Source organism: Ctenopharyngodon idella, chromosome 24, assembly GCF_019924925.1.
Source record: "Ctenopharyngodon idella isolate HZGC_01 chromosome 24, HZGC01, whole genome shotgun sequence".
Taxonomy (NCBI): domain Eukaryota; kingdom Metazoa; phylum Chordata; class Actinopteri; order Cypriniformes; family Xenocyprididae; genus Ctenopharyngodon; species Ctenopharyngodon idella.
This window is the reverse complement of record NC_067243.1, coordinates 765,351-789,554: the sequence shown is the minus strand read 5'-3', so window position 1 is coordinate 789,554 and position 24,204 is coordinate 765,351. Positions and strand designations below refer to the sequence as shown.

Here is a 24,204-nt window from a genome sequence, read left to right as displayed (position 1 = left end):
TTCTTTTACGCTCCGACGTAATGACGTCATCCGCAATGAAAAAACACTTAACACATTCAAATATATAAAGTCAGTAATAACATCAGTCAACTAAAACATCATTATAATCTGAAACGTTTCTTACCATTTAATTTTGCATCTAAAGCATCCATATACAGGCAGTGATGTGCAAACGAAGTTTTACAGTTATAAAGTGAATAAATTAGTCTTCATCAGCGCAGAATCCATGATCCTCATTCGTGGGCGGGGCCTGTGGCTAATGTGACGTCACGGGATCTGGAAACGGCTTGTTCTGAGACACTGCTTATGATTTATGGGGATTAAAAAAAAAAAAAAAAAAAAGAGGTTGGATTTTTATCATTATAGGGTGGTTGTGTTCACACACTGCCAACACACATTTATGTCCAAACACCATGCAAAAGTGAATTTGGCATAATGGGTCCTCTTTAAAGGAAAGGTGTGTAGAATTCAGTTATGTAAAAGACGTGACCCTCTAGTGAAGTATGGAAGAGCAATTAAAGGGATTGACTTTCCTACAGTAAATTAATATAAATAATATTGTAGTGTAGTTTTGCAGAGACGAGCACCACTCACATTTTCTCCAGATTTTAGACCAGTTTAGTAAGGGATATAAGATTGTATGTTACATATTTACTAAATACGTCATAATAAATAAATAAAGTCTCTGAAAGGTTTGATACACCATTGTGTTGTTTGTGATCCTCCATCAGCAGCTGCAGTATCTCTCAGCTGTATCAGTGCATCACTGTGACGTCTGACTGACCGAGGTTTTTGTACCACTCTTTATCACTGTGTGAACACCCATACACTGTTTGGATAGTGTACACTCTGACAGTAATAATCTCCTGTATCTTCAGTCTGGACTCCACTGATGGTCAGAGTGAAATCACTGCCAGATCCACTGCCACTGAATCTAGATGGAGTTCCAGTATAACGGCTTGTTGCTTCATATATGAGGAGTTTAGGAGCTTCTCCAGGTTTCTGTAAGTACCAGTGTAAGTAATTACCATTATACACTGAACTGCTGGTTTTACAGTTTATTCTGACTTCTTGTCCTGGTTGAGCTGCTGTTATTGATGGACTCTGAGTTACAGTGTACTGTCCTCTACACTCTGAGAGAAAGAACAAGAAGAAGAAAATAATAATACAATTATAAATTCTAAAAAAATATCTAAAATTATAAACATTTAATATTTCAAGAGAATAATTGTGGAGCTGCGTTACACAAACCTTGAGCAAACAGTGTGAGAGTCCAGATGAAGAAGGTGATTGTGTTCATTGTTGTTCTTTTGTCTTGTGTGATGATGAAGATTGTGTTCTGTTCTGCTCTCAGTCATGAAGTGTTAAACTCACAGCACTATAAACACTCTCAGAGCACTGAAGCATGTGTGACAATGCAAAGTGACTCTCTCTATTTAAATCATTATCCTGAAGACTGTAGATCAGTCTCATTTTATAACAAATACAGGACATAGACACAGAAGATCTGCACTGCGTTCACTGTGTATGAGTCTGACAGGGTAGAGAAGAGATTGTTGAATAAAGTCGTTATTTTTGTTTTGTTTTTGCGCACAAAACAAAACAAACCTTAAAGTTATGTCGTTGCTTTCATAACATGATTAACAATCTGAATTAAATGAATCTTATGATGAGGTTTTTACTGAAAAGTCATCTTGAATCTTCACTGAAAGTTAGTGTTTGATGAAACAGGTTACAGCAACACACAGGTGTCAAAAAGAACAACTGACTCTCAAAACAAATCACTCCCTCTTACTGTGTGTTAGATTAAAAGACAAGTAAAATAAATAAAATAAAATAAATAAAAACTTTAGTTTTGTAAAGAATGCAATCACAATATATGTGGTGTATGTGTGGAGTCATATTCAACATTTAAATTTAGATGAAACTTACAGTCCTGGCTGTGGTCTGGGTCAGCATCTGTCTGTTCTTGTTCAAGACCATCCCCTGGTCAGTTCCTCCACCTGCACCACCCTGGACTTTCTGTTTGTTCATCCCTCTCCGGATCTCCATCCTCCACCGAAGCCTCCTCCATCCATCTGTTGGTGTGAGGTCTCACCTGTCCAGGAGGGGGCGTACTGTCACAGTCTCACTTAGTTTGGACTTTGTTTCAGTTTCCACTTTCCCCCTGTTGAGTTTGTTGCCGGTTGTTAATTTGATTCATCATTCAGTTCAGGTGTGTGTCGTTAACCCATTTTAGCCCACCGGCAACTATAGTTGCTGCAGTGTATAGTTGTCATTTTCCTTTTGTTAGTATTTTTCTAGATGTTATCCATGTTTTATGTCTCAATGACATGCAAGAAAACAACCAAATAAAGGATTTCAAGAACAAAAAAAAGGTATTCACTTCCTTCCTGTCACATGAGGCTGTCAACTTCCTACCTCTACTTCCAGGAAGCATGGCGAAGGCAAACCCTCCCAAAGAAAAGTAATTTTCATGTTACTAATAAATATTTTTTGTTGACATATACAGGTGCTGGTCATATAATTAGAATATCATCAAAAAGTTGATTTATTTCACTAATTCCATTCAAAAAGTGAAACTTGTATATTATATTCATTCATTACACACAGACTGATATATTTCAAATGTTTATTTCTTTTAATTTTGACGATTATAACTGACAACTAAGGAAAATCCCAAATTCAGTATCTCAGAAAATTAGAATATTACTTAAGACCAATACAAAGAAAGGATTTTTAGAAATCTTGGCCAACTGAAAAGTATGAACATGAAAAGTATGAGCATGTACAGCACTCAATACTTAGTTGGGGCTCCTTTTGCCTGAATTACTGCAGCAATGCGGCGTGGCATGGAGTCGATCAGTCTGTGGCACTGCTCAGGTGTTATAAGAGCCCAGGTTGCTCTGATAGTGGCCTTCAGCTCTTCTGCATTGTTGGGTCTGGCATATCGCATCTTCCTCTTCACAATACCCCATAGATTTTCTATGGGGTTAAGGTCAGGCGAGTTTGCTGGCCAATTAAGAACAGGGATACCATGGTCCTTAAACCAGGTACTGGTAGCTTTGGCACTGTGTGCAGGTGCCAAGTCCTGTTGGAAAATGAAATCTGCATCTCCATAAAGTTGGTCAGCAGCAGGAAGCATGAAGTGCTCTAAAACTTCCTGGTATACGGCTGCGTTGACCTTGGACCTCAGAAAACACAGTGGACCAACACCAGCAGATGACATGGCACCCCAAACCATCACTGACTGTGGAAACTTTACACTGGACCTCAAGCAATGTGGATTATGTGCCTCTCCTCTCTTCCTCCAGACTCTGGGACCCTGATTTCCAAAGGAAATGCAAAATTTACTTTCATCAGAGAACATAACTTTGGACCACTCAGCAGCAGTCCAGTCCTTTTTGTCTTTAGCCCAGACGAGACGCTTCTGACGGTGTCTGTTGTTCAAAAGTGGCTTGACACAAGGAATGCGACAGCTGAAACCCATGTCTTGCATACGTCTGCGCGTAGTGGTTCTTGAAGCACTGACTCCAGCTGCAGTCCACTCTTTGTGAATCTCCCCACATTTTTGAATGGGTTTTGTTTCACAATCCTCTCCAGGGTGTGGTTATCCCTATTGCTTGTACACTTTTTTTCTACCACATCTTTTCCTTCCCTTCGCCTCTCTATTAATGTGCTTGGACACAGAGCTCTGTGAACAGCCAGCCTCTTTTGCAATGACCTTTTGTGTCTTGCCCTCCTTGTGCAAGGTGTCAATGGTCGTCTTTTGGACAACTGTCAAGTCAGCAGTCTTCCCCATGATTGTGTAGCCTACAGAACTAGACTGAGAGACCATTTAAAGGCCTTTGCAGGTGTTTTGAGTTAATTAGCTGATTAGAGTGTGGCACCAGGTGTCTTCAATATTGAACCTTTTCACAATATTCTAATTTTCTGAGATACTGAATTTGGGATTTTCCCTAATTGGCAGTTATAATCATCAACATTAAAAGAAATAAACATTTGAAATATATCAGTCTGTGTGTAATGAATGAATATAATATACAAGTTTCACTTTTTGAATGGAATTAGTGAAATAAATCAACTTGTTGATGATATTCTAATTATATGACCAGCACCTGTATATATCTACATAATCATGAAAGTCTCTAGAATCATCCAAACAAGACAAATCTTACAAGAGATCTATAGTTTTTGGCATACTTAGTCAAAAGTCCAAGCAGCAACTATAGTTGCCGGTGGGCAAATGACTTGTAAGTACATATATGACGGGGTAAATGGGGTATACTGTGTTTAATGGGTTAATAAATCAAGGTTATTGGTCTTGTTTAGTGCTTTTTGCTTTTATAATATCACACCTAAAATATACACTCTAAAAAATAATGGGTTAAAAACAACCCAAGTTGGGTTGAAAATGGACAAGCCCGGCAATTGGGTTGTTTTAACCCAGCAGTTGGGTTAAATGTTTGCCCAACGTGCTGGGCAGTTTTATTTAAAGTATTTTTTTTTTTTTTTAAATTACTATATGGCTGACTTAAAATGAACTCAAAATAGGTTGGAAATTAAAAATCAGACATAATTACTAGAGGCAACAATAATAATCAAAAGGTGAACATTTATTAATAAGCAATTTAATAAATATCTGTTGTTTAATTATTAATCATTTAACTTATAAATAAATGCTCATTTATTAACCCTTAAATAAAGGTTAATTTCCAACATACTTTGGGTTCATTTTAAGCAAAAAATACAGTCATTTTTAATCAATTGTTGAGTTAAATAGAGAGAGCAATCTTTCTAAAGCTCTACTGTCCACCCCAATGTCCCGTCTAATTTTTTTCTTCAATCTATTTATTTTTATTTATTTATTTTCATTTAACTTTTTGATACACACTGCCCTGCTGGGGCAACTTAATGGCTGCACTTTGTTCTGCACTAAGTTCAACCACTTTAAGACAAATGGATTTGTTGTTTGTTTTTTCATAGATGCAGCCTTTTTGGGTTCACATCGAATTTTCGACTTTGTGGTAGATTTTCCATGACGCACCTGACTTAAGTTTACCTGTTCCTGGGGCGTCTCCTAATCGACACTCAATAAATTTCCTGATCTTTCGGAGCGTCTCCAAATCGACACTCAATAAATTTCCTGATCTTTCGGAGCGTCTCATAATCGACACTCAATAATATCTCGGTCAACATCTTGACCCTCAAAAACCTAGTGTTCCCTAACCTGACATGCTGCAGCAATAACCAGTTTTTGTCCTTTAAAGCTTTAATCACGGCCGGGAGAGTTCCCATCAATTCCAGAGAATCTCTCTCCGAACAAAGGAATACAGCAGGTTTATAGGATTTCAGGTGCATTTCACAGTCAGTATAGCATGATCTATTACTCATTATCATCAGTCTTAATATGATTGGTTCAGATTTAAGAAAAACATCTCAGTTCCTCTGTCCTGCTTACTGGAGGAGTAAATTTAGATTAGAACAACTGAATCACAAGATCATCAAAAAATATCGCCGGGTTAATAGTTCAGATTACTCAATAGGTTAAAACAATTTTTCAAAGACAATTTTTTACCGTTAGAAGGATGCTGTCTAGCCAGCACAGCAGAATTTTTCCACTTGTTACAACACTCAGTCCTAGTGACTATTTCTCTATTTCAAAGTTAGCTTATTAGGCCTGTAGAAGAAAAGAAATGTTAGTTCATTATTAATTAGGTCCAAATTTCCATCACACTTTCATACATAATAAATCTGTTTATGAATAAAGATTGATCTGTTGAAAGCAGTTATTTTGAGTTAGATGCCAAATGTTCTCCTCCTAGTTAAATTTTACATTGCATACAACATATTTGCCCACCGGCAACTATTGCCGCACATTCAAATATGATTTTCAAGAAAAAAAAAGAAAAAAAAAAACTGGGGAAAATAAATGCAGAACATGTTCACATAGGACACTATTAACACGACTATATGCATGAAACCATTCAGAAAAATTTGGGCACAAATGGGTTAATTATCCTTGTTTCCCGGTGTACGTGCGTTAGATTGTGGCAAGTTTTGCAGGGCCAAGCACCACTAACGTTTATATAATATAAAGATTATGTTACATGCTTAGTACATCAAAATACATAAATAAGGTTTCTGAAAGGTTTGATACAACATTGTGTTGTTTGTGATCCTCCATCAGCAGCTGCAGTATCTCTCAGCTGTATCAGTGCATCACTGTGACGTCTGACTGACCGAGGTTTTTGTACCACTCTTTATCACTGTGTGAACACTGGATCATTGTGGTAACTCTGACAGTAATAATCTCCTGTATCTTCAGTCTGGACTCCACTGATGGTCAGAGTGAAATCACTGCCAGATCCACTGCCACTGAATCTAGATGGAGTTCCAGTATAACGGCTTGTTGCATAATATATGAGGAGTTTAGGAGCTTCTCCAGGTTTCTGTAAGTACCAGTGTAAGTAATTACCATTATACACTGCACTGCTGGTTTTACAGTTTATTCTGACTTCTTGTCCTGGTTGAACTGCTGTTATTGATGGACTCTGAGTTACAGTGTACTGTCCTCTACACTCTGTAAGAAAGAACAAGACGAAGAAGAAAATAATAATAATACAATTATAAATTCTAAAAAATTATTATCTAAAATTATAAACATTTAATATTTCAAGAGAATAATTGTGGAGCTGCATTACACAAACCTTGAGCAAACAGTGTGAGAGTCCAGATGAAGAAGGTGATTTTGTTCATTGTTGTTCTTTTGTCTTGTGTGATGATGAAGATTGTGTTCTGTTCTGCTCTCAGTCATGAAGTGTTAAACTCACAGCACTATAAACACTCTCAGAGCACTGAAGCATGTGTGACAATGCAAAGTGACTCTCTCTATTTAAATCATTATCCTGAAGACTGTAGATCAGTCACAAACACATTTTCCAACAACTTCCTCATGTTGTGAAACATGTCAAACAATTATACACACATTTCTGAAGTCTATTGACAGAATCATATATATTATTGATTTGGTCATTATTAATATTGTAGGAAACCCCCCATCGGCCCAAAAACGTAATCTGACGGCCTGTGCGAAGGTTTAATGCGTGTATGCCTTTTCAGTGCTCCTGTTGAAGTTCACTTAATTTCTAGAATTCAGTTTCAATTTTACTTTAGCTGCTCGTTTAATCTGACTCCAATTTCAAATGATTATTACTCTTAGATGTTGTTTCCAATTAGAAATTAATCATTGGTTATGCATTAATTTAGATTTTTGATTATTCTGATTACTTTATATCTTCAATTATTCGTTCACTGTGGTCCCAGTATCGCTTAGAAAAGTCACTTCGGCCACAGGGCAAATATCTACCTTTAAGTCGGTCGCGCTTTGCTTACTCGTAACAAAAAGCATAGTTTTTATATATTTACGAAAACTGCAACTTATTTAAGGTAGCGATAGTCAGAAATCGAAATGGACTTAATTGATGTGCCCTATGCTTCATCTATTACAGTTTTTCTCGATTGCTTAAACACATTTCTTGAAACTATGCCTCATATTCTCAAAACAGTGAACACAAATCCATAACGTCTCACCCAATTCCCCAAACATCCTATTTTCAGGTCAAAATGAAGCTCTACACTCAAAACCATTCACTCTTACTGAAAAAACAAACTTTGCCCTCAGACATCACACACAAGACCTCAAAAACACACACACACTACAACATAATCTTACACACTAGTGAGATAAATTCAAAACAATACTACAAAAACAAAAAACAGTAATAAGTTGTGTTGCTTGTGGTTCTCCCTCACTGAACTTTTCACATGATGAACACATGTATACATTTGCACATTTTTTATTCCTTAATGTACTGTACAGTACAATACACCAAATAACAACAAAAAATATTCTGCCCCAGCATCACATTTTGGTCTGGGACAGGACAGAGAATCTCATCAACTTCACAGGCTGTAACTGGCCCTATCCAGCCAGTGGTGGTAAAATCCTCTTGCATGCCTGATCCACCCCTGCCACACATCAACTGAAATGTCTAGTCAGGCTTCTTCCATTCCATCGTCTCTGTGTCCTCAAAAATAGAAGTAACTGTAACACATCCTTTTTACAAAAATGGAAGTAGACAGAAACTCTCTGTATGTAAGGCAGTGTGATGCATGTGTTGTAACAGAGTACAGCACTCAAAAGTTACAGTAGATACACTGAGGTACACCTACCTGTTTTCCTCCTTGAAGGTTCTTATGATCGCGGTGAAGCAACTTACAGTTTTTTTCAACTGCTTACACACAAAATCTTTACTTGTCACACAATTTCTGAAACCTGACACTCAAACAGCAGAACCACACACCAAATCTGCAAAACCATACACTAATTCTCAGCCTTCGACTCGGTTTTCAATTTCATAAAACACTTTTTGCAAAACACAACACACAATTGAGTGATTCTATGTAACACACAAAAATCTAACAGAAAGTATCTTGAGTTCCTTTTTCAAACACAACCAATCAAAATGCCACACCAATTCATCAGCGCCTCACACAAACTCTTCACATGTGCAAACACTCACTGCTTTACTTAACACCAACCAATCATGGCTTTAGAATAGGCCTATAAATAGGCCAAATGTCAAGTTATAGATTTTGAACAACTTTTCTGTTGTTTACTTGCTTCCATATTCATCATTTCTAAACCCTATTGAGGATTTTTTCTCCACATGGTTGCTGGAAAGTGCATGATCGTCATCCCTATGTCAACATAACACTTCTCCAGGCAATGGAGGAGGCATGTGGAGACACTGACGCTGCCTCCATCCAAGGTTGGATACGCAAGAGAGAACATAGCATGTGATGTGAATGAAGTATTGTGGCCGGACCCAGCCAGGAGGAGAGATGAAGCCTAGATACACCCAACCATCTCGCCCACCAACAAACACACACACACACAACACACACACATGTTGGGTTTCCATGTTCTATGGGGACACTCCATAGGCGTAATGGTTTTTATACTGTATGTTCTGTATATAAATGTCCCCACAAAGTCAAAATGCACTGGTATTACTATGCTTGTGAAGACATTTGGTCCCCTACCAGGACACACATACACACCATTCCTTTGGAATATTCACCTTTTTCAAAATTATGCTAGTTTTTTTTTTTTTTTTTTTTTGTCCAACTACACATGGTTGATGTATTATATTTTATATTGTACTGTGCAATACTGTATTCACAACCACAAATGCTTACAGTAAAAAAAAAAAAAAAAAAAAAAAAAAAAAAAATAGTTTGGTTTCAATCTTGCTTTCCTGTTTACCATGAATTTTTCAACATCTCTCTGCCAATTACTTTCAATCTTGTACAGAAATGTACATAGCATCTTATGAAAGAAGAGCTTTAGGTTTTGAATAACTGTGTGTATATGATATCCAAAAATAGAATATTATGGTAAATGTGTTTGAAAAGTAAGACAAATGTTTGCTTTTGAGATGTGTTTGTGATATTTTGAATGCAGTGCTTCATTTTGCAAGAGATGTGAGGCATTTTGCATTTTGTGTGTGCAATTCTTGGATTTGTGTGTAAAGTTTTGAAAAAAAGAGGCAAAGTTTTGAAAATGTGTGTAAGCAGTTGAAAAAAAACTAAGTTTGGCTGAACTCATTGCCCAGCCTCCCTCATAGTCATACCATGGACAAGGACATGGTCAACTAGTGGCACGAATTTCATCTGAGACTCCTTGTCTCCTTGCACCTCATCCTTGTCTTCGTCCTTCTCCTCTTCCTCCACTCCTTACTGCTCTTGCTCATCCTCTTCCTCCTCCTCCTCTCTGGTGTCCTCGACCTTTTCAATCATGTCTCTCTGGATCCATTGTTGCAAAACTGCATGAACTGACTCGGGCTCTTTTATCTCTCTATTGAAGGTTCTGATTGGTGTGTGATAACTTTTGACTCTTAGTGTTTCCACGTGGGTAACTGTGTGCTAACTGAGCTCAAGCTACGCTGACTTGAGTGAACAATATTGAATGCTAGTGCTTTCTAAATGACAACATGGTGTAGGCAATGAGAAATGAAGGGATTTATGTGTAGAGTTTTGCAGTGACAGTTCAACAAATCTGATTCATGTGTCAAAACAGGGGAATAGTGTTTAGAGTTTAGGGAAATGGGTGTGCTTTTTGATAAATGGCGTTATGGTTTTGAATTTTTTTTTTTTTTACTGTGTTATGAATGAATAAAAATGTGCAATGTATACATTGGTTGTGTCTTTTGTGTTCATTATGTGAAAAGGTTTTTGAGGGGGGGAACCACAAGCAACAAAACTTACCAGTTTTGGAAATGGTGTTTTGAATTTATTGCACCAGTGTGTAAGATTATGTTGTAGTGTGTGTGTTTTTGGGGGCTTGTGTGTGATGTCTGAGGGCCAAGTGTGTTTTTTCAGCAAGAGTGAATGGTTTTGAGTGTAGAGCTTCATTTTGACCTGAAAATAGGATGTTTGGGGAATTGGGTGAGACGTTATGGATTTGTGTTCACTGTTTCGAGAATATGAGGCATAGTTTCAAGAAATGTGTTTAAGCAATTGAGAAAAACTGTAATATGTTAGCCTTAAAGTTATGAATAAGCTGATGTGTTCCAAAACAATGACAAAATTCACATTTAGGAGATATAAGCATTCAAAACTCACAGTCTCTCACTTGTGCTAAAGTGGATCAGGGATTTTCATGACATCACTGCGGACTTCAGCTTCTCGTCAGATCTTCTGTCCAATCAAATGCTCTCTATATCTGAAGCGTCCCGCCCCCTACATTATAAATAGATGCTGAAGCTGTGGCTAAAGTCAATAATTTGTTAACACATTTACTATTTTCTACATGGTGAATGGCACATAGTGCACTATATAGGGGATAGTGAACAATTAAGACAGTGTAAATATGCTTTCCATTGAGGCGAATGAAGTCTGGTTTCATGTTAGTGTCACGTGACCCACCGCAGCGCGAGCACAGTCTGCTCCGGTCCAGAGACACGAGAGCACAGAGCGGATCATATGCGCGAGTCGACGCAGATCACAAAACGTGTCGGACACATTTGAATTCTGCACAGAAGCTGTATTTTAATGTGATATGGAGGAGATTAGAAACTGCTAGAGATTCGTAGGTAACTGAGGCTTTACCGAGCTAACGGCTCTGGCCGAGCTGTGATATAAACGAAACGCTATTGGCTATTTTATAAAAGGGGAGGGGCTGTTTGATAAGTCCCGCCCCATCTTCCTGTTTCAGTTGAAATTACATCAACACATTGAATAATGCTGCTTGTTTCAAGGCATTTCAGTGGGCCTTTAAGGCAAGTCATTTCACTCGGCGGCCATCTTTGAAACGCCTCTCGCGCAGCTGTTTCAGTCGTGCAGTACAGCTCCTATCTCTTTCAATGAGGAAACATCAAATTCTCCAAAGCTGTTCACCAAGCTTATGATTAAATTGCATTTTTTAAATCGGCAATGAAATCTGAGATCAACTGTCTCATCAATTTTGCTTCTAAACGCTCAAATCATGACCAAAAAAAAAAAAAAAATCTGTATTTTTCAGGCTGGACCAGGAATGTGTATGTTACAAATGCCAGCGAAGATCCCTCAATAGGCCACCGGAGGTCTCACTCTCCCGAGTATTAACTGGACTACAAATCCCAGCACCCACATTAGTTATTATTATTTAGTCACCACTTGTAGTACACTTATGGGTTCAAGTGTAAGCAGTAACTAAATACGTTTTTTTCTTAAAATACAGAGATAGTATGTTAAAAGCACATTTTATTTCATATTCATGGTGTCTCAAAATAACAGTTGAGTACACTTAGATGTTCTTAAGATTATCTTAAGAAGTACTAAAGAAGAATTTATTAAGTACAAAATTAGTGTGCGAAAATAGAGCACTTTAAGTACATTATAAAAGTGTACTTTTTTCACCTGGGGGAACAAGTAAGGGATATAAGATTAAATGTCACATGTTTACTTAAATAAATGTATGTTTCTGAAATGTTTAATACACCATTGTTTGTGATCCTCCATCAGCAGCTGCAGTATCTCTCAGCTGTATCAGTGCATCACTGTGACGTATGACTGACCGAGGTTTTTGTACCACTCTTTATCACTGTGTGAACACCCTAGTGCTGCCCGGCCAGTGGAAACTCTGACAGTAATAATCTCCTGTATCTTCAGTCTGGACTCCACTGATGGTCAGAGTAAAATCACTGCCAGATCCACTGCCACTGAATCTAGATGGAGTTCCAGTATTACGGCTTGTTGCATAATATATGAGGAGTTTAGGAGCTTCTCCAGGTTTCTGTAAGTACCAGGCTAAACGATCACCATTATACACTGCACTGCTGGTTTTACAGTTTATTCTGACTTCTTGTCCTGGTTGAACTGCTGTTACTGATGGACTCTGAGTTACAGTGTACTGTCCTCTACACTCTGAAAGAAAACGAATGAAAAAGATATCTGACATTTTAAAAGAATTAAAAATCACTGTTAAAAAAAAGAAGAAGAAAGAAACTGTATTACACAAACCTTGAGCAAACAGAGTGAGAGTCCAGATGAAGAAGGTGATTTTGTTCATTGTTGTTCTTTTGTCTTGTGTGATGATGAAGATTGTGTTCTGTTCTGCTCTCAGTCATGAAGTGTTAAACTCACAGCACTATAAACACTCTCAGAGCACTGAAGCATGTGTGACAATGCAAAGAAGTGGGCAGGATTTACAACAGCGTGAGCTGCTAAGATTGATCAAATATGTTCAGTGTATCATCACATTTACCTTATTTTACATTCTAATGATTTTATTCTGTTCTGTGTGAGATTTATTGTACCGTATTCAACTCGTTTCAAGACATTCCATCACTTTACCCAATCCTGAACTTTAAAATGTAAAAAATAAATTAACACTTTGTCACCATTTAATCATCACTTTATCAATTAATTTTTATTTTGTTTCCCATGGGACAGCTGCTCACCATAACAAGGAAATGTTTTACATTACTGAGTCGACGTTCTGATGTAGAAACTGGAAGCGCTGGAAGTAAACAGCATATGAGAATGACACAGAAGAGAAGATATTGTTGAATAAAGACATTATTTTTGTTTTGTTTTTGAGCACAAAAAGTATTCTTGTCTCTTCATAACATCAAGGTTGAACCACTGCAGTCACGTTATCTATTTTAACTATGTTTTTAGTACCTTTCTGGACCTTGATTATATTGCTGTCTATGGACGAGTCATATTCCTCTCAGATTTCATCAAAAATATCTTAATTTGTGTTTCTGAAGATGAATGAAGGTCTTACGGGTGTGGAACGACATGAGGGAGAGTAATTAATGACAGAAATGTCATTTTTGGGTGAATTAACCCTTTAAGCCCAGTTTTCTCTAGTTCTGTGTCCGGTATCATCAGTGTTGAAGTGTTTGTGTTTAAGTTATCCCCTGTGATCTGTTTTTGTTATCTACACATCTTTTAGCACCAATATGTTTAATCTGATTATCATATTACAACAACTCTTTGTTATAGATCTTTGTATTTATGGTTGTATGTATTTATCTTATGTATTTATGATATTTGTCATAAATACAGTTTACATAATGAGATGTGGGAATAATACAGGATGGTTTCCCAAGTCCCATCTACTTTTGCTGCATTCCCCCTCATCCCACTACAGCTGTTTTCCTCCAGTGAAAAGGCTGTTGGGATCTGGGATTATTATTAGTGGTGCTTGCCTGAAAGACGATGCACACTCTTACTATCTCACATATTCTTCTTCTTCTTTATTCCATATAAATTTCGGCACGTAACTCGTCCCACACCATTTGTCGTAGAGCCGTGAATGAGGTGTCAGATCAAGGACATCGCTGCTCTTGCTTTTATAAGCGATTGGGCGTACGATGTTCGTACAGCAGGTGAAAAATCGGGCGAAAAATCCCACTGACTTAACATGGCGACAAACTGTGTGACTGTGTCATATCTCTGTATCTGAATGTCATCGAGGCATGGGGGTTGCTTTATATCATTCATACTGACAATCAGCCTTTATAGTATCATTATTGGCAGCTGACAAGCCACTCCCTAGTAACCAAATAGAGTGCCCTAGCAACTGTTTATCAAGACCTATTTCTCTGCATCAGAGCATTGTAGAGAAATGGTGGTTGGCTCATTTGACTCATGCTAGCAAACAGGACTTTCAACATGCTAGTCATGCTAGCAGTGAATACCTACATGCTAACAATGATCAGCTGAAGGTTAAAACCATAGATATACATAATAAAGGCTAGATGTCTCGTCCGCGCTGCTGGCCAATGGAGGTCGACGTCCGCACCTGGCGGCCATCTTGTGACAGTCAGCTCGCTCACTCGTAACATTGTGTTTTAATGGTGCATGTACTTTTTAAATAACCATAACTTGCTCAATTTTCTACCGATTTTCAAACTGTTTGTTTTGTTATAAACATCAGAGATGTACTTATGACACTGCATACTTATGAATAATTATAACTATGGACTTCCATATGAAAATAACATTGAACAGAACAGATAGGTGCAATGAATATACACACGCACAAGGTATTTATGTTAAATCAATATATAGGCTACTAAAACTCAGTGTACAGAATGGCAACATGACATATATATATACACTTTTATAATATGAATATTACTATTATAATAAAATAATTTGAATTATTACATGTTTATTTTAACTTCTTCAGGGTTGGCCCATTTACTAGGCTTTTCCCCTCGACATTGCACTGTGCCTACTTCAGAGATCACTGTTCCCAGCTATTTTTGCCTACCATCAAATGCCTGACCTCTTTAGAAAGCTGAGACCCTGTAGTTTCTTAGGAAACAATCAGAATAATTGTGTGAAGTACTGGCACAGAGTTATAGAGGCTAGAATATTGTTTTTTTTCTTTTTGCCGGATAACAAGCATCTCAACTGACCACATTTCAGCTCTCTAGGTCACTTGATATGACTTTAGAAACACAACGGAGCCTAAGCACCAGGTCTTGTGAAGCTGTGTGCAAAAGCAGATCAATATAGAATGAAATATGAGTACTTTAGACTATTTATTTGCCAAGGCATGCTCATGTGTTTTGTAAAATACCCTATGGAAACTCCCCATAGGACTTTTAGTTACCCAAAATGCATACTGACAATAAAAGGCTTACTGTGTGGCAACCTCTTGGTGTAGAAGCATAATCCTGGTCTCAAATGAAAGGTAACACTCTGAAGTTTCTTGTAGACTATTTGGATTGCATGTCAGGGGTTCTGATATGAGAATGACAAAATATGGAATAATTACACAAAAGTCTCTATTTTTAAACTATTATAAAAGTGGCATTTATTTGCAATAAAAAATAGGTACAAGATTCCCCTTTACAAATATACATAAAGAAATGCTGAATGCATGTTGAAATCCCCACCCTGTAGAGAGAACTACACTACTGTGGAAGACAGAGATAAAACAATGACCCAAAAAACATAGCTTGGGCTAATGCCCTTTGAAAAGGACGGTTTTATTGAGCTTCTCTCGCATGTTGTTGCTCTGTAAGGTAAGGTTAGTCATTTTAGCGATGTGGTGCAGCCTTAGATTAAAAAGCAAGGACACAACTAATGTTAACAGCGTATGGTGATGGCTGTCTATGCCATACTGCGTTTCGCCGATGTGCTCCCCGAGCACAAACACATCCTCTGACCCTATCCTCTTCCATACAATGTACACGACCTCTAGCAGTTTGATGGGCTGTGATCGTCCGGTACTTGCTGATGCCTGACGAATGACCCACTCTGCTGCCCTGACGACCCTCACTGTGCATCCTGATGGAATCACCAGACCTCCGTTGTTTTTTAAAGTCAGCAGGTGGTAGCTCTGGTCCTTGATGGCAGATGCAGCGTCTGTCACCAGGCTGGCACGGCAGACATCACAGGACAGCTTCTTCAGATCCCATCAACAACAAATCCTGAAATTTGAGTTAGTATAATAATATCATAACTTATAATATTAATCATTAATAAGCATGTGGAAATTAAGGGAATATTTCTCTTTTTGGACTATCGTGAGATTGTTTTCCCCCAGAATTTGACTATTGGCACTATCGGTTATAGGCAAAATCGACTTTCAGTCAGCTTTTACCTGAAATGTACACGAGAGCGTTGTCCACAAGACCATCGAAGCGGACGGGAAGGTAGCTGTGGTCATGTACTAGGGCAGGAATGTCAGCAAAGGGGGATGGAAGATCTTCTCCTCCTGCTGCAGAGGACATATCTACAGCTGACAGGCTTGTAGAGGTGTCGATGACAGCTGGTAGGGACTCTGTGTCATCCTGTGCCGTCACATTGCCTCTGCATGGTTTAACAAGATGTACTTGAACTGGCTGGCATTAGGGTTGTTATTCCAGCCACCTTAAAAAAAAAAAAAAAACACAAGATATACGAGTATAGTACACAGATATTCAATACATGCTTTAAAATGTTTTATGCTTTAAAAAAAAAAAAAAAAAAAAAAGACAAATTAGAACTAGCCACCCCTGAATGATCTTTCCACATAAATTAAGTTGAATGACATTATCATTCAGACTGTATCAGTGGTGATAAATTCTGCAAACAGATAGTCAAACACAGGCATTTTTCTAAATACTCAAAATGGTTTGTGACACTTCCAGGTACTGTGTATGTCTTCAGAAAACACATTTTACAAAAAAATAAAAACATATGGACCGACAAACTGAAAACAATACAAGCATCTGCTGACACTTTGTGTCACTTAGTGTAGCGGCTGGTAAATATATATGCTGAACCCTACCGGATGCTCTGATGGAGTTGAAGAGAAGCTCCAAGTGGTCCTGGCTGAACCTGTAGGTCAGGACATATCGTGAAGCTGACTAGTGTCCATCCCTGACCTTAAAAGTATAATCAGTGTGAGGTTTAGGGTCCTTAAAATTACTTTTAGGACACTAAACATTCTTGAAACAATTCACAACATAACATGAAGACCATCCAATACATACCATTTTGACACCGGCATCTGGGGAGAAAAAAACTGAATATGAGAGAATTGGAACTGAAACAAATTTGCAGAGAGCAAACACATTGGAGCAAGATAGTATCATATTAATAATACGTACCACTTTATGAACTTGACGCAGACAGAAAAGAGCATCTTATGAACTCGATGCAGAAGATAGATAAACAAGAGAACAGAGCATCTCATGAACTTATATCATGGACTGGAGGGATGCACTGAAACCGGCAGAGTTTTACCTTAGATAATTTAATGATTTGTAAATTGACTACTTGTATACATCTAACGAAGAATAAAATAAACCCATATTTTCTAAATCAGCCGCCTCATTCTGATAATTTAATTATAATAAAGAATTTGTACTGGGTATTGGCGACTACAAATGGTGTCAGTGCATCACTAATACAACAGTCACTATTTTAAAAGACCTCTTTGTTCGGTAAAGGGGTTTGCCATCCTCCATCTTCAAAGTGAGCAAGTACCCCCTGGCTTTTGACAAGAACTCCCTGGTGCTTGTCCAATTCCTAGAACCAAGGGGGGCTTTGAACCCTTTGGCTCTGGGATTGCGACTGTTCAAGATGTCAAACAGCCTGTCTGTTATCTATAAACAAATACCTAAATTAACTGGAAGCACTGAAATCATCACTATAACTGAGTGTCAACAGGTATCAGATAGTAAACACCCAAGTATGAGGCATAGTTTGATTTCTCTCCATTTCCTCTGTGGCTATGCTGACATGTGACAATAAGGGTGCTTCTGAGGTAAGTATGTAGTAGTTTTATCCAAGTTCTTGCATATTGTTGAATTTGAGGATGGTCATAATTATTTAATCATTCCCGATGCTCAAATTGAAAAAAATAGAAGAAAAAGATAAAGGGATAATCCTGGTGGCATTCACATTTTAACAACCCCCCTCATTTTGGGGTTGCTGACCAACGGACCAACCACAAAGGGAGGGTGGGTGTTAAAGGGTTAAAGGGGTTAAAGCAATTAATCACTCAAATGTTAGAAATGATTTTGGTCAGTGATGCAAATCCCTAGCTGCATTACCTTAATGAATTCTGAAGTAGCCTCACAATCTTTGAACTCTGCATAGCCCACCTCCTGCGACGTGCGGAGCGCCACTGCCACAGAGCTACTCAAAGTCTGAGCAGCCAGGGAGACCTTGATTGAGTTTATAAGGAGAAATGAAGTGCACATTAGCGCTACAAGATACAAACATCATCAAAAAGTATAAAAACACAATAAAGCCCTAGAGCCAAAACAAACATACCTTCATCTTCTGATTAGCAAAGTTCACATGCTTATCTGTGACTCTGTTGGCAGCATGTAGTCCACTTTTCTTTTGGACATTGTTCAGATGAACTATGTACTTCCAATTGATACTGCCAGTTATGCTTCTAATTGGGCTGTATGCCTGCAGAATCAGATTTTTTTTTTTTCACTGCACACGTCAAATGTAAAGCACCATATTCTGTACAATTATGTAAATACAATCAAAATGTATAAAAAGCAGTACAGAGTCAACCAGAGCAAATATGCGCAATAATGTATGCAACAATGAGCACGTACCTGCAACATATTGCATGTCAGCTTCAGCATGTGGCAAGCGTCCATCATAACAAAAACATCGTCATGGGTTACTGGATGTGGGAAATGGGTCTTCAAGGGCTCACAGGGGTCTGCTTTTAGATCGCACTCAAGTTGAGTGCACATACTGACATTGGATGCATGACCATAGAAGTGTACTTTTTTTTCCACCTGGGGAACAAGCAAGGGATATAAGATTAAATGTCACATGTTTACTTAGTACATCATAATAAATAAATGAAGTTTCTGAAAGTTTGAATACACCATTGTTTGTGATCCTCCATCAGCAGCTGCAGTATCTCTCAGCTGTATCAGTGCATCACTGTGACGTCTGACTGACCGAGGTTTTTGTACCACTCTTTATCACTGTGTGAACACAGCTTTACTGTTAATGCTGTGTAAACTCTGACAGTAATAATCTCCTGTATCTTCAGTCTGGACTCCACTGATGGTCAGAGTGAAATCTCGTCCAGTACTTGCTGTTCCACTGCCACTGAATCTAGATGGAGTTCCTGACTGGAGGCTGTTTATATAATAAATCAGGAGTTTAGGAGCTTCTCCAGGTTTCTGCTGATACCAGGCTAAGTGGCTATACCTTATTCCTACATCTATATGACACTCTATTGTAGCTGTTTGACCCTGTTGGACAGTTTTAACTTCAGGTTGAGTCAGAGTCACTCCTCTGGATTCTGAAGAAGAGAAAATAAAGTCAGTTTGTAAATGAACTACAGTACATAGCACAATATTGGTATATTAAATGATAAAAACAACAATCACATATTATTCAAATTTAAAAAGTAACAACCTTGAGCAAACAGTGTGAGAGTCCAGATGAAGAAGGTGATTGTGTTCATTGTTGATCTTTTGTCTTGTGTGATGATGAAGATTGTGTTCTGTTCTGCTCTCAGTCATGAAGTGTTAAACTCACAGCACTATAAACACTCTCAGAGCACTGAAGCATGTGTGACAATGCAAAGAAGTGGGCAGGATTTACAACAGACAAACTAATATACACTAGAATTACAGAATGATCATTTACATTCTGACTGTCTTACAATTAAAATATAGTCAAAACACAACAATAAATATGTAAATATAGATGACAATCCTAAGTAAAGTCCTGATTGTCTTGATGGTTCTACAGATTATCTTATCAGATTTTCCCAAGATGTGTTAAGAGCAGAGGTGTAAAGTACTTGAGTAAATGTAATTAGTTACTCTACTTAAGTATCTTTTTGGCTACTTTTACTCTTTACTTGACTACATTTTTGAGCAAGTGAATGTACTTTTTACTCCACTACATTTGTGATGAGTAATGCAATTACAAATTACATTTTTCATGGCAGCTAACTTTTTCTGCAGCAGTTTGTTTCTGATATAAAGAAGCGATATCGCCATCTAAGGTCATTGAAGGTACTGTCTTGTGCGTTTTGCCTTTACTCACCCAAAACTTGTCAACAAGGACATTAGCAGATAGTTGCTGATCGCAGATGTTTGATTTATTAGATGAGGAAATGACTGCAGCTGGTGATGAGGCTCAAACCAGCACATACAGTAGACTTTGACTATTTAATTTTACTTAACATTGTTTTATTTATCCGCTATATTGACAAGACCGTTTTGAAGGATATTGGTTTACTTATGGCCTTTCTGTGCACTTGAGCTCAACTGAGACTTGAGAGTTTGTAGACATTTAAAAGGTTGTTGTGTCGACCTTGATTTATTGCAACATTGAGGTGTTCAGTTTTATTTTGATTTTAGAAAATAAACTTGATTTCTCATCTTACAAATCAATTGTTTCTTATTTTCACTGGCACGTCTCTCAGGACTAGTGCATCTCTGAGCCTACATTCAGCACGAGTAAAATACTTAAATACTGTTAAAATCAGATATTTTAAGACTTTTACTCAAGTCGTATTGGAATTGGTTACTTGTAACTTGTAGTTTTCGAAATAAGATATCAGTACTTTTACTCAAGTATGGTTTTCAGGTACTCTTTACACCTCTGGTTAAGACTGTCGGAGCCGCCCTGATTGTGAATCGTAAATATTTTATCATTTTGAAAATGTACAATCAGAAATCATGTTGTGTGGGGGAACCCGAGAACAAATGCGCATACGCTCTGTAGATTATCACGTGAAATAAAGCGACACCCAGTCAAAAAGAGAGCTGACGGAAGACTCACCTCCAGCTGTAACATCTAAAGTACATGTTCACACCGTCTCCATGGCTTCATCCAAACATCATCCCCTTTTTTCAGCAAATTTTTCTGTAAAAAGCAGTCCAAACTATTATCGGCATTTCTTGTTGCTGGTCGTCCACCATATTTTTTTAGTCTAAAGTCACATTTGATGTGAGAGATTTTGTGAGATTTCCCATGTTCACAGTCAGGACTCCGGTTGTTTGTGAATTTAATCTGTTTTTGTGTGGTTTGTATCCTGCTCACATCGCGGCACTCCACACACTATAGTGTATGTATTAGGGCTGTCAAGTGATTAAAATGTTTAATCTAATTAATTACATGATGTGGCGATTAATTAATCTAATTAATCGCAATTTAATCACACATCAATTTTGGCTGAGAAATTAACCCCTAAAGTCATTATTGTGTAAAGCATCAAATAGACATTACACAAAGTAGCTTCAGAAAGAAATATTTTATTTGATTCAACATAGAATTTTTTACACATGAACTTTTGGACCATGAGGTTGAGTAAATTATAATTAATGTCATTTTTTGGGGGACTATACCTTTATTTATATATTTTTAATTAATATGGAAATATGAAATTAATTTTTTAATAAAATTAGACTCTAAATAAGAAACTAAAACTGCCAGTAGGTGGCGGCAGGGGCGCTGTTAGGGGGGGTGCAGAGTATGCCAGGCATATGGGCCCAGGACGCTAGGGGGCCCCAAATCACGACTTTGGATTTTTTTTTTGTGTGTGTGTGTGTGTGTGTGTGTGTGTGTGATTTTTTTTTTTTCTTCTTACATACACGAAAATGTTAACTAATTATATTGTAGTAAAATACAATTTAAATCTGTGAATTATAGAAAGTAAGAAGTGAACGTGAGCACGCTCTCTCGTCACTTTAAAATACAGCGCATGACGTGTTAACCGCATAAAAAAGAATAGGATAGATGGAAAGAAGAGCCTGTCAGGAACACAAACGTAAATTTCCACCATTTTCCCTGAAATACATGAAATTAGGCTAAGTGGCTGGTGAACTGGGAGAAGAATAGAGTAAACTTTATTGTTTCATACACATCTGTATCTGATATGAATAAAACACTTAGTCAAATTATAATTAAAAGGATACCCATGCAGCTTCCAAAGGCATCAGTGTATGGATTGGAATTTAAAAAACTATAAAAACTACAAAACTAAAAACTACTTTTTTTATTCTTTTTTTTTTTAAGTAGTATGTCATTTTAATGTCTATGTTTGAAAAAATAAGTCTAATTAAAGGGAAACAACTGCACACTCACTGAAGCATATAGGCTTGTTTATTCACCAACGTTTCAGCTAGTAGCCTTTGTCAAGGTGTCCTCAAATAAACATTATGTGTTTGAAAACACTGAAGAGTTGTGATAGCCTATATGAAGAGCACTAAGCGCGTCTTTTTTTTTTTTTTTTTTTCCCGCCAGCCAAAGCCTGAAAGCATGTTTGAATTATCAGTGACGCACTGAACATTCTAATCTCACCGGTGTGATCGTACGTGTCAAAGGGTTTAAAACAATCGTGTTTCGGGCTGGAGGTGGAATGTTGAAATAATATAAATGTTAATATCTTATTAAACGTCAAAAAAAAAAAAAAAAAAAAAAAGAAGAAGAAGACTCTTCATGAAAACTCTTCTTAAAACTCTTCATGGCGGCCCTGGGTGGCGGAAAATGTCTTAATGATTAAGTTGTTCATTCATTCATTTGATTCGTTCAAAAGGCTGATTCATTCACAAGTGAAGTAAATGGTTCTCTTCAGGATTGTCAGACGACACAGACTGATCGGTGGACGACATCAAAGTAGAGATCAAATGGCAGAGCCGCTGTAGTTTGATGTCATACACCGATCGGTCTGTGTAGCGCCGCTTCAAGTCCAACAAGTATTTTATGAATGGTCCGCTGAATCATTGGTTTCACTCGGTTCATTCAAAACGCGGAAATGAAACACTGCTGTGTATTGCACGGAGACGAACAGTTCTGCTTTGTTTTTATAGTTTCACTGGCAAAACTGAACAAAACAGACAATATTGTGTCTAATATAAATCAATATTAACTTCTTATTTACTTGTATAAAATCAGTAGGCTATCGCATTTGCACTCGTTATATTTGTGACAGAAGCAGCACTCGTGTAGTGTGGCGCTCTGTTACTCGTGTGATATTACTCAACTCATACGATCTAAATATGAGACAAAAACTCAAACATGGGCATTTTTGCACCAATATCTTGAATTTTAGGGACTTTCTGACTGCATTCTATAGGCTCTGCATCATATTCGTCATCATCTGTATGAAATGTCAGATGACCTACATAGGTCTGGGGCGGGGCAAGTGCGTTAAATGTGTTAAAAATTGTAACACTTATATTAGGGCTGTTGATTTAACTTTAGCGTTAATTACATTAATTAGTTGCGGTAAAAATTATTATATATATATATCTATATATATATATATTAACAGCAACAGTCATTATAAATGGCAACAGGAAATAAACACTAGATGAACCTCCATCACTAAAGTAAGATCATGAATCATGAGTCTGTTCAGAAAGTATCAGGACTGATTGTGAATCTCTAATCAGAGTTCATGGTGTCACTCCATCTATCATGAAGCCTCATGTGTGTCTGAAATCATCAAATGGAGAAGAAACAGGCTGATAAAGATGGAGACATATTAGAGCTTGTTCAAGAGATTCACAATCAGTCCAGATACTTTTATCACAGACCTTATATAATATTATGAAAACATACCTCATTATTTGAACTCATTTTCACTGAAGATTGAAGTCTGAAGCTGCAGGTTTTTCTGTGAATCATGATGATTGAGCTTCATATGAAGAACAGAAGATCATTATGAGAAACTCACAACATCATCCATGATAAAAGAGGTCAAAGGTCACCTCAGAGGTCACAGATCATCAGATATATTTCTTCAAACAGTGTTATATCAGCACACGACAAGAGAACAAATGAGAAATACAGGATAGAAAGTCAAACTGAATGATCTCTGTTGTAGATGAATAAACTCTTCAACTGCTTGTGAAAAAAATTATAATAACATTTTGTCCAAACTGAATGTTTGAGTGTTGAGAAGATCTGAGTTTCTTCTAATATCAGTGTGTTGAAGTGTTGCTTCTCTCTCTCTGCTGGAGTTTGTGTTCACTCGAGTGGAATAGAGGTTTTTGTACGACCGTTTCATTAGATTGTATCACTGTGGTGGACTTTCGGTGGAGGAACTAAACTTGTGCTCGGTAAGTCTGTTTTTTAATTCCTATTTAAGAAAAAAAGGTAACACTTTATTTTAAGGTGAAGAAGTTACACGTTACTACATGT

At 37.4% G+C, this 24,204-nt stretch overlaps 2 long non-coding RNA genes across 6 annotated transcripts in view; one reads left to right on the top strand and one right to left on the bottom strand.

Moving 5' to 3' along the window:
• The window catches only part of LOC127506561 (uncharacterized), a 133,278-nt gene that overhangs the window by 42,876 nt on the left and 66,198 nt on the right, over positions 1-24,204 (top strand). The window lies entirely within an intron of this gene.
• Positions 12,223-24,117, bottom strand: LOC127506576 (uncharacterized). Its single transcript, XR_007928039.1, has 9 exons — positions 23,623-24,117; positions 19,459-20,922; positions 18,918-19,342; positions 18,636-18,824; positions 18,337-18,480; positions 16,844-18,227; positions 16,175-16,443; positions 12,568-16,001; positions 12,223-12,471 (listed from the first exon to the last, which is right to left on the bottom strand). It is a non-coding gene; the product is annotated as an uncharacterized LOC127506576 (long non-coding RNA).